Raw genomic sequence first — 12,536 nt, forward strand, 5'->3', positions numbered from 1 at the left:
CGGAGCTCCATGACCCTGGGTAGAAGGTGCGACTTCATCCCCTTGAAGCCTAAGACCTGCAAATGTCACAAGTATCAGTAAAACTGGTGCCAGGAGGCTGGAAGTAGGCCCAAGGCCTTGCAGGCCTTATTCTGATACTGTAAAGCAGCTAAATACACTTTCCTGAGTATGTGAAGTGTTTTATTCTCACACTTCCATCCAGGGGTGAACCCTGAAATCTCACCCTGCACGGAGTTCCATAACCCTGGGTAGAAGGTGCGACTTCATCCCCTTGAAGCCTAACACCTGCAAATGTCACAACTTTCAGTAAAACTGGTGCCAGGAGGCTGGAAGTAGGCCCAAGGCCTTGCAGGCCTTATTCTGATACTGTAAATGAGTTAAATACACTTTCCTGAGTGTGTGAAGTGTTTTATTTTCAGTCCTCCAGCCAGGGGTGAAGCCTGAAATCTTACCCTGCGCGGAGCTCCATGACCCTGGGTAGAAGGTGCGACTTCATCCCCTTGAAGCCTAACACCTGCAAATGTCACAAGTATCAGTAAAACTGGTGCCAGGAGGCTGGAAGTAGGCCCAAGGCCTTGCAGGCCTTATTCTGATACTGTAAAGGAGTTAAATACACTTTCCTGAGTGTGTGAAGTGTTTTATTTTCACTCCTCCAGCCTGGGGTGAAGCCTGAAATCTTACCCTGCGCGGAGCTCCATGACCCTGGGTAGAAGGTGCGACTTCATCCCCTTGAAGCCTAAGACCTGCAAATGTCACAAGTATCAGTAAAACTGGTGCCAGGAGGCTGGAAGTAGGCCCAAGGCCGTGCAGGCCTTATTCTGATACTGTAAAGCAGCTAAATACACTTTCCTGAGTATGTGAAGTGTTTTATTCTCACACTTCCATCCAGGGGTGAACCCTGAAATCTCACCCTGCGCGGAGTTCCATAACCCTGGGTAGAAGGTGCGACTTCATCCCCTTGAAGCCTAACACCTGCAAATGTCACAAGTATCAGTAAAACTGGTGCCAGGAGGCTGGAAGTAGGCCCAAGGCCTTGCAGGCCTTATTCTGATACTGTAAAGGAGTTAAATACACTTTCCTGAGTGTGTGAAGGGTTTTATTTTCACTCCTCCAGCCTGGGGTGAAGCTTGAAATCTTACCCTGCGCGGAGCTCCATGACCCTGGGTAGAAGGTGCGACTTCATCCCCTTGAAGCCTAACACCTGCAAATGTCACAAGTATCAGTAAAACTGGTGCCAGGAGGCCGGAAGTAGGCCCAAGGCCTTGCAGGCCTTATTCTGATGCTGTAAAGCAGCTAAATACACGTTCCTGAGTATGTGAAGTGTTTTATTCTCACACTTCCATCCAGGGGTGAACCCTGAAATCTCACCCTGCGCGGAGTTCCATAACCCTGGGTAGAAGGTGCGACTTCATCCCCTTGAAGCCTAACACCTGCAAATGTCACAAGTATCAGTAAAACTGGTGCCAGGAGGCTGGAAGTAGGCCCAAGGCCTTGCAGGCCTTATTCTGATACTGTAAAGGAGTTAAATACACTTTCCTGAGTGTGTGAAGGGTTTTATTTTCACTCCTCCAGCCTGGGGTGAAGCCTGAAATCTTACCCTGCGCGGAGCTCCATGACCCTGGGTAGAAGGTGCGACTTCATCCCCTTGAAGCCTAACACCTACAAATGTCACAAGTATCAGTAAAACTGGTGCCAGGATGCTGGAAGTAGGCCCAAGGCCTTGCAGGCCTTATTCTGATACTGTAAAGTAGCTAAATACACTTTCCTGAGTATGTGAAGTGTTTTATTTTCACAGCTCAAGCCTGGGGTGGTCCCTGAAATCTTACCCTGCGTGGAGCTCCATGACCCTGGGCAGAAGGTGCGACTTCATGCCCTTGAAGCCTAACACCTACAAATGTCACAAGTATCAGTAAAACTGGTGCCAGGAGGCTGGAAGTAGGCCCAAGGCCTTGCAGGCCTTATTCTGATACTGTAAAGGAGTTAAATACACTTTCCTGAGTGTGTGAAGTGTTTTATTTTCACTCCTCCAGCCTGGGGTGAACCCTGAAATCTTACCCTGCGCGGAGCTCCATGACCCTGGGTAGAAGGTGCGACTTCATGCCCTTGAAGCCTAACACCTACAAATGTCACAAGTATCAGTAAAACTGGTGCCAGGAGGCTGGAAGTAGGCCCAAGGCCTTGCAGGCCTTATTCTGATACTGTAAAGTAGCTAAATACACTTTCCTGAGTATTTGAAGTGTTTTATGTTCACACTTCCATCCAGGGGTGAACCCTGAAATCTCACCCTGCGCGGAGTTCCATAACCCTGGGTAGAAGGTGCGACTTCATCCCCTTGAAGCCTAACACCTGCAAATGTCACAAGTATCAGTAAAACTGGTGCCAGGAGGCTGGAAGTAGGCCCAAGGCCTTGCAGGCCTTATTCTGATACTGTAAAGCAGCTAAATACACTTTCCTGAGTATGTGAAGTGTTTTATGTTCACACTTCCATCCAGGGGTGAACCCTGAAATCTCACCCTGCGCGGAGTTCCATAACCCTGGGTAGAAGGTGCGACTTCATCCCCTTGAAGCCTAACACCTGCAAATGTCACAAGTATCAGTAAAACTGGTGCCAGGAGGCTGGAAGTAGGCCCAAGGCCTTGCAGGCCTTATTCTGATACTGTAAAGGAGTTAAATACACTTTCCTGAGTGTGTGAAGTGTTTTATTTTCACCCCTCCAGCCTGGGGTGAAGCCTGAAATCTTACCCTGCGCGGAGCTCCATGACCCTGGGTAGAAGGTGCGACTTCATCCCCTTGATGCCTAACACCTGCAAATGTCACAAGTATCAGTAAAACTGGTGCCAGGAGGCTGGAAGTAGGCCCAAGGCCTTGCAGGCCTTATTCTGATACTGTAAAGCAGCTAAATACACTTTCCTGAGTATGTGAAGTGTTTTATGTTCACACTTCCATCCAGGGGTGAACCCTGAAATCTCACCCTGCGCGGAGCTCCATAACCCTGGGTAGAAGGTGCGACTTCATCCCCTTGAAGCCTAACACCTGCAAATGTCACAAGTATCAGTAAAACTGGTGCCAAGAGGCTGGAAGTAGGCCCAAGGCCTTGCAGGCCTTATTCTGATACTGTAAAGCAGCTAAATACACTTTCCTGAGTATGTGAAGTGTTTTATTCTCACACTTCCATCCAGGGGTGAACCCTGAAATCTCACCCTGCGCGGAGTTCCATAACCCTGGGTAGAAGGTGCAACTTCATCCCCTTGAAGCCTAACACCTGCAAATGTCACAAGTATCAGTAAAACTGGTGCCAGGAGGCTGGAAGTAGGCCCAATGCCTTGCAGGCCTTGTTCTGATACTGTAAAGGAGTTAAATACACTTTCCTGAGTATGAGAAGTGTTTTATTTTCACACCTCCAGCCAGGGGTGAACCCTGAAATCTTACCCTGCGCGGAGCTCCATAAACCTGGGTAGAAGGTGCGGCTTCATCCCCTTGAAGCCTAACACCTGCAAATGTCACAAGTATCAGTAAAACTGGTTCCAGGAGGCTGGAAGTAGGCCCAAGGCCTTGCAGGCCCTATTCTGATACTGTAAAGGAGCTAAATACACTTTCCTGAGTATGTGAAGTGTTTTATTTTCACACCTGCAGCCAGGGGTGAAGCCTGAAATCTTACCCTGCGCGGAGCTCCATGACCCTGGGTAGAAGGTGCGACTTCATCCCCTTGAAGCCGAACACCTGCAAATGTCACAAGTATCAGTAAAACTGGTGCCAGGAGGCTGGAAGTAGGCCCAAGGCCTTGCAGGCCTTATTCTGATACTGTAAAGCAGCTAAATACACTTTCCTGAGTATGTGAAGTGTTTTATGTTCACACTTCCATCCAGGGGTGAACCCTGAAATCTCACCCTGCGCGGAGCTCCATAACCCTGGGTAGAAGGTGCGACTTCATCCCCTTGAAGCCTAACACCTGCAAATGTCACAAGTATCAGTAAAACTGGTGCCAGGAGGCCGGAAGTAGGCCCAAGGCCTTGCAGGCCTTATTGTGATACTGTAAAGGAGTTAAATACACTTTCCTGAGTGTGTGAAGTGTTTTATTTTCACAGCTCAAGCCTGGGATGAACCCTGAAATCTCACCCTGCGCGGAGTTCCATAACCCTGGGTAGAAGGTGCGACTTCATCCCCTTGAAGCCTAACACCTACAAATGTCACAAGTATCAGTAAAACTGGTGCCAGGAGGCTGGAAGTAGGCCCAAGGCCTTGCAGGCCTTATTCTGATACTGTAAAGGAGCTAAATACACTTTCCTGAGTATGTGAAGTGTTTTGTTTTCACACCTGCAGCCAGGGGTGAAACCTGAAATCTTACCCTGGGCGGAGCTCCATAACCCTGGGTAGAAGGTGCGACTTCGTCCCCTTGAAGCCTAACACCTGCAAATGTCACAAGTATCAGTACAACTGGTGCCAGGAGGCTGGAAGTAGGCCCAAGGCCTTGCAGGCCTTTTTCTGATACTGTAAAGGGGTTAAATACACTTTACTGAGTATGTGAAGTGTTTTGTTTTCACACCTGCAGCCAGGGGTGAAACCTGAAATCGTATCCTGCGCGGAGCTCCATAACCCTGGGTAGAAGGTTTGACTTTGTTCCCTTGAAGCTTGACACCTCCAAGTGTCACAAGTATCAGTAAAACTGGTGCCTGGAGGCTGGAAACACACCCATGGCCTGGCAGGCCTTGTTCTGATACTGTAAAGGAGTTAAATACACTTTCCTGAGTATGTGAAGTGTTTTATTCTCACACTTCCATCCAGGGGTGAACCCTGAAATCTCACCCTGCGCGGAGTTCCATAACCCTGGGTAGAAGGTGCGACTTCATCCCCTTGAAGCCTAACACCTGCAAATGTCACAAGTATCAGTAAAACTGGTGCCAGGAGGCTGGAAGTAGGCCCAAGGCCTTGCAGGCCTTATTCTGATACTGTAAAGCAGCTAAATACACTTTCCTGAGTATGTGAAGTGTTTTATTCTCACACTTCCATCCAGGGGTGAACCCTGAAATCTCACCCTGCGCGGAGTTCCATAATGCTGGGTAGAAGGTGCGACTTCATCCCCTTGAAGCCTAACACCTGCAAATGTCACAAGTATCAGTAAAACTGGTGCCAGGAGGCTGGGAGTAGGCCCAAGGCCTTGCAGGCCTTATTCTGATACTGTAAAGGAGTTAAATACACTTTCCTGAGTGTGTGAAGTGTTTTATTTTCACTCCTCCAGCCTGGGGTGAAGCCTGAAATCTTACCCTGCGCGGAGCTCCATGACCCTGGGTAGAAGGTGCGACTTCATCCCCTTGAAGCCTAAGACCTGCAAATGTCACAAGTATCAGTAAAACTGGTGCCAGGAGGCTGGAAGTAGGCCCAAGGCCTTGCAGGCCTTATTCTGATACTGTAAAGCAGCTAAATACACTTTCCTGAGTATGTGAAGTGTTTTATTCTCACACTTCCATCCAGGGGTGAACCCTGAAATCTCACCCTGCACGGAGTTCCATAACCCTGGGTAGAAGGTGCGACTTCATCCCCTTGAAGCCTAACACCTGCAAATGTCACAACTTTCAGTAAAACTGGTGCCAGGAGGCTGGAAGTAGGCCCAAGGCCTTGCAGGCCTTATTCTGATACTGTAAATGAGTTAAATACACTTTCCTGAGTGTGTGAAGTGTTTTATTTTCAGTCCTCCAGCCAGGGGTGAAGCCTGAAATCTTACCCTGCGCGGAGCTCCATGACCCTGGGTAGAAGGTGCGACTTCATCCCCTTGAAGCCTAACACCTGCAAATGTCACAAGTATCAGTAAAACTGGTGCCAGGAGGCTGGAAGTAGGCCCAAGGCCTTGCAGGCCTTATTCTGATACTGTAAAGGAGTTAAATACACTTTCCTGAGTGTGTGAAGTGTTTTATTTTCACTCCTCCAGCCTGGGGTGAAGCCTGAAATCTTACCCTGCGCGGAGCTCCATGACCCTGGGTAGAAGGTGCGACTTCATCCCCTTGAAGCCTAAGACCTGCAAATGTCACAAGTATCAGTAAAACTGGTGCCAGGAGGCTGGAAGTAGGCCCAAGGCCGTGCAGGCCTTATTCTGATACTGTAAAGCAGCTAAATACACTTTCCTGAGTATGTGAAGTGTTTTATTCTCACACTTCCATCCAGGGGTGAACCCTGAAATCTCACCCTGCGCGGAGTTCCATAACCCTGGGTAGAAGGTGCGACTTCATCCCCTTGAAGCCTAACACCTGCAAATGTCACAAGTATCAGTAAAACTGGTGCCAGGAGGCTGGAAGTAGGCACAAGGCCTTGCAGGCCTTATTCTGATACTGTAAAGGAGTTAAATACACTTTCCTGAGTGTGTGAAGGGTTTTATTTTCACTCCTCCAGCCTGGGGTGAAGCTTGAAATCTTACCCTGCGCGGAGCTCCATGACCCTGGGTAGAAGGTGCGACTTCATCCCCTTGAAGCCTAACACCTGCAAATGTCACAAGTATCAGTAAAACTGGTGCCAGGAGGCCGGAAGTAGGCCCAAGGCCTTGCAGGCCTTATTCTGATGCTGTAAAGCAGCTAAATACACGTTCCTGAGTATGTGAAGTGTTTTATTCTCACACTTCCATCCAGGGGTGAACCCTGAAATCTCACCCTGCGCGGAGTTCCATAACCCTGGGTAGAAGGTGCGACTTCATCCCCTTGAAGCCTAACACCTGCAAATGTCACAAGTATCAGTAAAACTGGTGCCAGGAGGCTGGAAGTAGGCCCAAGGCCTTGCAGGCCTTATTCTGATACTGTAAAGGAGTTAAATACACTTTCCTGAGTGTGTGAAGGGTTTTATTTTCACTCCTCCAGCCTGGGGTGAAGCCTGAAATCTTACCCTGCGCGGAGCTCCATGACCCTGGGTAGAAGGTGCGACTTCATCCCCTTGAAGCCTAACACCTACAAATGTCACAAGTATCAGTAAAACTGGTGCCAGGATGCTGGAAGTAGGCCCAAGGCCTTGCAGGCCTTATTCTGATACTGTAAAGTAGCTAAATACACTTTCCTGAGTATGTGAAGTGTTTTATTTTCACAGCTCAAGCCTGGGGTGGTCCCTGAAATCTTACCCTGCGTGGAGCTCCATGACCCTGGGCAGAAGGTGCGACTTCATGCCCTTGAAGCCTAACACCTACAAATGTCACAAGTATCAGTAAAACTGGTGCCAGGAGGCTGGAAGTAGGCCCAAGGCCTTGCAGGCCTTATTCTGATACTGTAAAGGAGTTAAATACACTTTCCTGAGTGTGTGAAGTGTTTTATTTTCACTCCTCCAGCCTGGGGTGAACCCTGAAATCTTACCCTGCGCGGAGCTCCATGACCCTGGGTAGAAGGTGCGACTTCATGCCCTTGAAGCCTAACACCTACAAATGTCACAAGTATCAGTAAAACTGGTGCCAGGAGGCTGGAAGTAGGCCCAAGGCCTTGCAGGCCTTATTCTGATACTGTAAAGTAGCTAAATACACTTTCCTGAGTATTTGAAGTGTTTTATGTTCACACTTCCATCCAGGGGTGAACCCTGAAATCTCACCCTGCGCGGAGTTCCATAACCCTGGGTAGAAGGTGCGACTTCATCCCCTTGAAGCCTAACACCTGCAAATGTCACAAGTATCAGTAAAACTGGTGCCAGGAGGCTGGAAGTAGGCCCAAGGCCTTGCAGGCCTTATTCTGATACTGTAAAGCAGCTAAATACACTTTCCTGAGTATGTGAAGTGTTTTATGTTCACACTTCCATCCAGGGGTGAACCCTGAAATCTCACCCTGCGCGGAGTTCCATAACCCTGGGTAGAAGGTGCGACTTCATCCCCTTGAAGCCTAACACCTGCAAATGTCACAAGTATCAGTAAAACTGGTGCCAGGAGGCTGGAAGTAGGCCCAAGGCCTTGCAGGCCTTATTCTGATACTGTAAAGGAGTTAAATACACTTTCCTGAGTGTGTGAAGTGTTTTATTTTCACCCCTCCAGCCTGGGGTGAAGCCTGAAATCTTACCCTGCGCGGAGCTCCATGACCCTGGGTAGAAGGTGCGACTTCATCCCCTTGATGCCTAACACCTGCAAATGTCACAAGTATCAGTAAAACTGGTGCCAGGAGGCTGGAAGTAGGCCCAAGGCCTTGCAGGCCTTATTCTGATACTGTAAAGCAGCTAAATACACTTTCCTGAGTATGTGAAGTGTTTTATGTTCACACTTCCATCCAGGGGTGAACCCTGAAATCTCACCCTGCGCGGAGCTCCATAACCCTGGGTAGAAGGTGCGACTTCATCCCCTTGAAGCCTAACACCTGCAAATGTCACAAGTATCAGTAAAACTGGTGCCAAGAGGCTGGAAGTAGGCCCAAGGCCTTGCAGGCCTTATTCTGATACTGTAAAGCAGCTAAATACACTTTCCTGAGTATGTGAAGTGTTTTATTCTCACACTTCCATCCAGGGGTGAACCCTGAAATCTCACCCTGCGCGGAGTTCCATAACCCTGGGTAGAAGGTGCAACTTCATCCCCTTGAAGCCTAACACCTGCAAATGTCACAAGTATCAGTAAAACTGGTGCCAGGAGGCTGGAAGTAGGCCCAATGCCTTGCAGGCCTTGTTCTGATACTGTAAAGGAGTTAAATACACTTTCCTGAGTATGAGAAGTGTTTTATTTTCACACCTCCAGCCAGGGGTGAACCCTGAAATCTTACCCTGCGCGGAGCTCCATAAACCTGGGTAGAAGGTGCGGCTTCATCCCCTTGAAGCCTAACACCTGCAAATGTCACAAGTATCAGTAAAACTGGTTCCAGGAGGCTGGAAGTAGGCCCAAGGCCTTGCAGGCCCTATTCTGATACTGTAAAGGAGCTAAATACACTTTCCTGAGTATGTGAAGTGTTTTATTTTCACACCTGCAGCCAGGGGTGAAGCCTGAAATCTTACCCTGCGCGGAGCTCCATGACCCTGGGTAGAAGGTGCGACTTCATCCCCTTGAAGCCGAACACCTGCAAATGTCACAAGTATCAGTAAAACTGGTGCCAGGAGGCTGGAAGTAGGCCCAAGGCCTTGCAGGCCTTATTCTGATACTGTAAAGCAGCTAAATACACTTTCCTGAGTATGTGAAGTGTTTTATGTTCACACTTCCATCCAGGGGTGAACCCTGAAATCTCACCCTGCGCGGAGCTCCATAACCCTGGGTAGAAGGTGCGACTTCATCCCCTTGAAGCCTAACACCTGCAAATGTCACAAGTATCAGTAAAACTGGTGCCAGGAGGCCGGAAGTAGGCCCAAGGCCTTGCAGGCCTTATTGTGATACTGTAAAGGAGTTAAATACACTTTCCTGAGTGTGTGAAGTGTTTTATTTTCACAGCTCAAGCCTGGGATGAACCCTGAAATCTCACCCTGCGCGGAGTTCCATAACCCTGGGTAGAAGGTGCGACTTCATCCCCTTGAAGCCTAACACCTACAAATGTCACAAGTATCAGTAAAACTGGTGCCAGGAGGCTGGAAGTAGGCCCAAGGCCTTGCAGGCCTTATTCTGATACTGTAAAGGAGCTAAATACACTTTCCTGAGTATGTGAAGTGTTTTGTTTTCACACCTGCAGCCAGGGGTGAAACCTGAAATCTTACCCTGGGCGGAGCTCCATAACCCTGGGTAGAAGGTGCGACTTCGTCCCCTTGAAGCCTAACACCTGCAAATGTCACAAGTATCAGTACAACTGGTGCCAGGAGGCTGGAAGTAGGCCCAAGGCCTTGCAGGCCTTTTTCTGATACTGTAAAGGGGTTAAATACACTTTACTGAGTATGTGAAGTGTTTTGTTTTCACACCTGCAGCCAGGGGTGAAACCTGAAATCGTATCCTGCGCGGAGCTCCATAACCCTGGGTAGAAGGTTTGACTTTGTTCCCTTGAAGCTTGACACCTCCAAGTGTCACAAGTATCAGTAAAACTGGTGCCTGGAGGCTGGAAACACACCCATGGCCTGGCAGGCCTTGTTCTGATACTGTAAAGGAGTTAAATACACTTTCCTGAGTATGTGAAGTGTTTTATTCTCACACTTCCATCCAGGGGTGAACCCTGAAATCTCACCCTGCGCGGAGTTCCATAATCCTGGGTAGAAGGTGCGACTTCATCCCCTTGAAGCCTAACACCTGCAAATGTCACAAGTATCAGTAAAACTGGTGCCAGGAGGCTGGAAGTAGGCCCAAGGCCTTGCAGGCCTTATTCTGATACTGTAAAGCAGCTAAATACACTTTCCTGAGTATGTGAAGTGTTTTATTCTCACACTTCCATCCAGGGGTGAACCCTGAAATCTCACCCTGCGCGGAGTTCCATAATGCTGGGTAGAAGGTGCGACTTCATCCCCTTGAAGCCTAACACCTGCAAATGTCACAAGTATCAGTAAAACTGGTGCCAGGAGGCTGGGAGTAGGCCCAAGGCCTTGCAGGCCTTATTCTGATACTGTAAAGGAGTTAAATACACTTTCCTGAGTGTGTGAAGTGTTTTATTTTCACTCCTCCAGCCTGGGGTGAAGCCTGAAATCTTACCCTGCGCGGAGCTCCATGACCCTGGGTAGAAGGTGCGACTTCATCCCCTTGAAGCCTAAGACCTGCAAATGTCACAAGTATCAGTAAAACTGGTGCCAGGAGGCTGGAAGTAGGCCCAAGGCCTTGCAGGCCTTATTCTGATACTGTAAAGCAGCTAAATACACTTTCCTGAGTATGTGAAGTGTTTTATTCTCACACTTCCATCCAGGGGTGAACCCTGAAATCTCACCCTGCACGGAGTTCCATAACCCTGGGTAGAAGGTGCGACTTCATCCCCTTGAAGCCTAACACCTGCAAATGTCACAACTTTCAGTAAAACTGGTGCCAGGAGGCTGGAAGTAGGCCCAAGGCCTTGCAGGCCTTATTCTGATACTGTAAATGAGTTAAATACACTTTCCTGAGTGTGTGAAGTGTTTTATTTTCAGTCCTCCAGCCAGGGGTGAAGCCTGAAATCTTACCCTGCGCGGAGCTCCATGACCCTGGGTAGAAGGTGCGACTTCATCCCCTTGAAGCCTAAGACCTGCAAATGTCACAAGTATCAGTAAAACTGGTGCCAGGAGGCTGGAAGTAGGCCCAAGGCCGTGCAGGCCTTATTCTGATACTGTAAAGCAGCTAAATACACTTTCCTGAGTATGTGAAGTGTTTTATTCTCACACTTCCATCCAGGGGTGAACCCTGAAATCTCACCCTGCGCGGAGTTCCATAACCCTGGGTAGAAGGTGCGACTTCATCCCCTTGAAGCCTAACACCTGCAAATGTCACAAGTATCAGTAAAACTGGTGCCAGGAGGCTGGAAGTAGGCCCAAGGCCTTGCAGGCCTTATTCTGATACTGTAAAGGAGTTAAATACACTTTCCTGAGTGTGTGAAGGGTTTTATTTTCACTCCTCCAGCCTGGGGTGAAGCTTGAAATCTTACCCTGCGCGGAGCTCCATGACCCTGGGTAGAAGGTGCGACTTCATCCCCTTGAAGCCTAACACCTGCAAATGTCACAAGTATCAGTAAAACTGGTGCCAGGAGGCTGGAAGTAGGCCCAAGGCCTTGCAGGCCTTATTCTGATGCTGTAAAGCAGCTAAATACACGTTCCTGAGTATGTGAAGTGTTTTATTCTCACACTTCCATCCAGGGGTGAACCCTGAAATCTCACCCTGCGCGGAGTTCCATAACCCTGGGTAGAAGGTGCGACTTCATCCCCTTGAAGCCTAACACCTGCAAATGTCACAAGTATCAGTAAAACTGGTGCCAGGAGGCTGGAAGTAGGCCCAAGGCCTTGCAGGCCTTATTCTGATACTGTAAAGGAGTTAAATACACTTTCCTGAGTGTGTGAAGGGTTTTATTTTCACTCCTCCAGCCTGGGGTGAAGCCTGAAATCTTACCCTGCGCGGAGCTCCATGACCCTGGGTAGAAGGTGCGACTTCATCCCCTTGAAGCCTAACACCTACAAATGTCACAAGTATCAGTAAAACTGGTGCCAGGATGCTGGAAGTAGGCCCAAGGCCTTGCAGGCCTTATTCTGATACTGTAAAGTAGCTAAATACACTTTCCTGAGTATGTGAAGTGTTTTATTTTCACAGCTCAAGCCTGGGGTGGTCCCTGAAATCTTACCCTGCGTGGAGCTCCATGACCCTGGGCAGAAGGTGCGACTTCATGCCCTTGAAGCCTAACACCTACAAATGTCACAAGTATCAGTAAAACTGGTGCCAGGAGGCTGGAAGTAGGCCCAAGGCCTTGCAGGCCTTATTCTGATACTGTAAAGGAGTTAAATACACTTTCCTGAGTGTGTGAAGTGTTTTATTTTCACTCCTCCAGCCTGGGGTGAACCCTGAAATCTTACCCTGCGCGGAGCTCCATGACCCTGGGTAGAAGGTGCGACTTCATGCCCTTGAAGCCTAACACCTACAAATGTCACAAGTATCAGTAAAACTGGTGCCAGGAGGCTGGAAGTAGGCCCAAGGCCTTGCAGGCCTTATTCTGATACTGTAAAGTAGCTAAATACACTTTCCTGAGTAT

The sequence above is a fragment of the Triturus cristatus genome, unplaced genomic scaffold (genome assembly GCF_964204655.1).
Source record: "Triturus cristatus unplaced genomic scaffold, aTriCri1.1 SCAFFOLD_1191, whole genome shotgun sequence".
Lineage (NCBI taxonomy): Eukaryota > Metazoa > Chordata > Amphibia > Caudata > Salamandridae > Triturus > Triturus cristatus.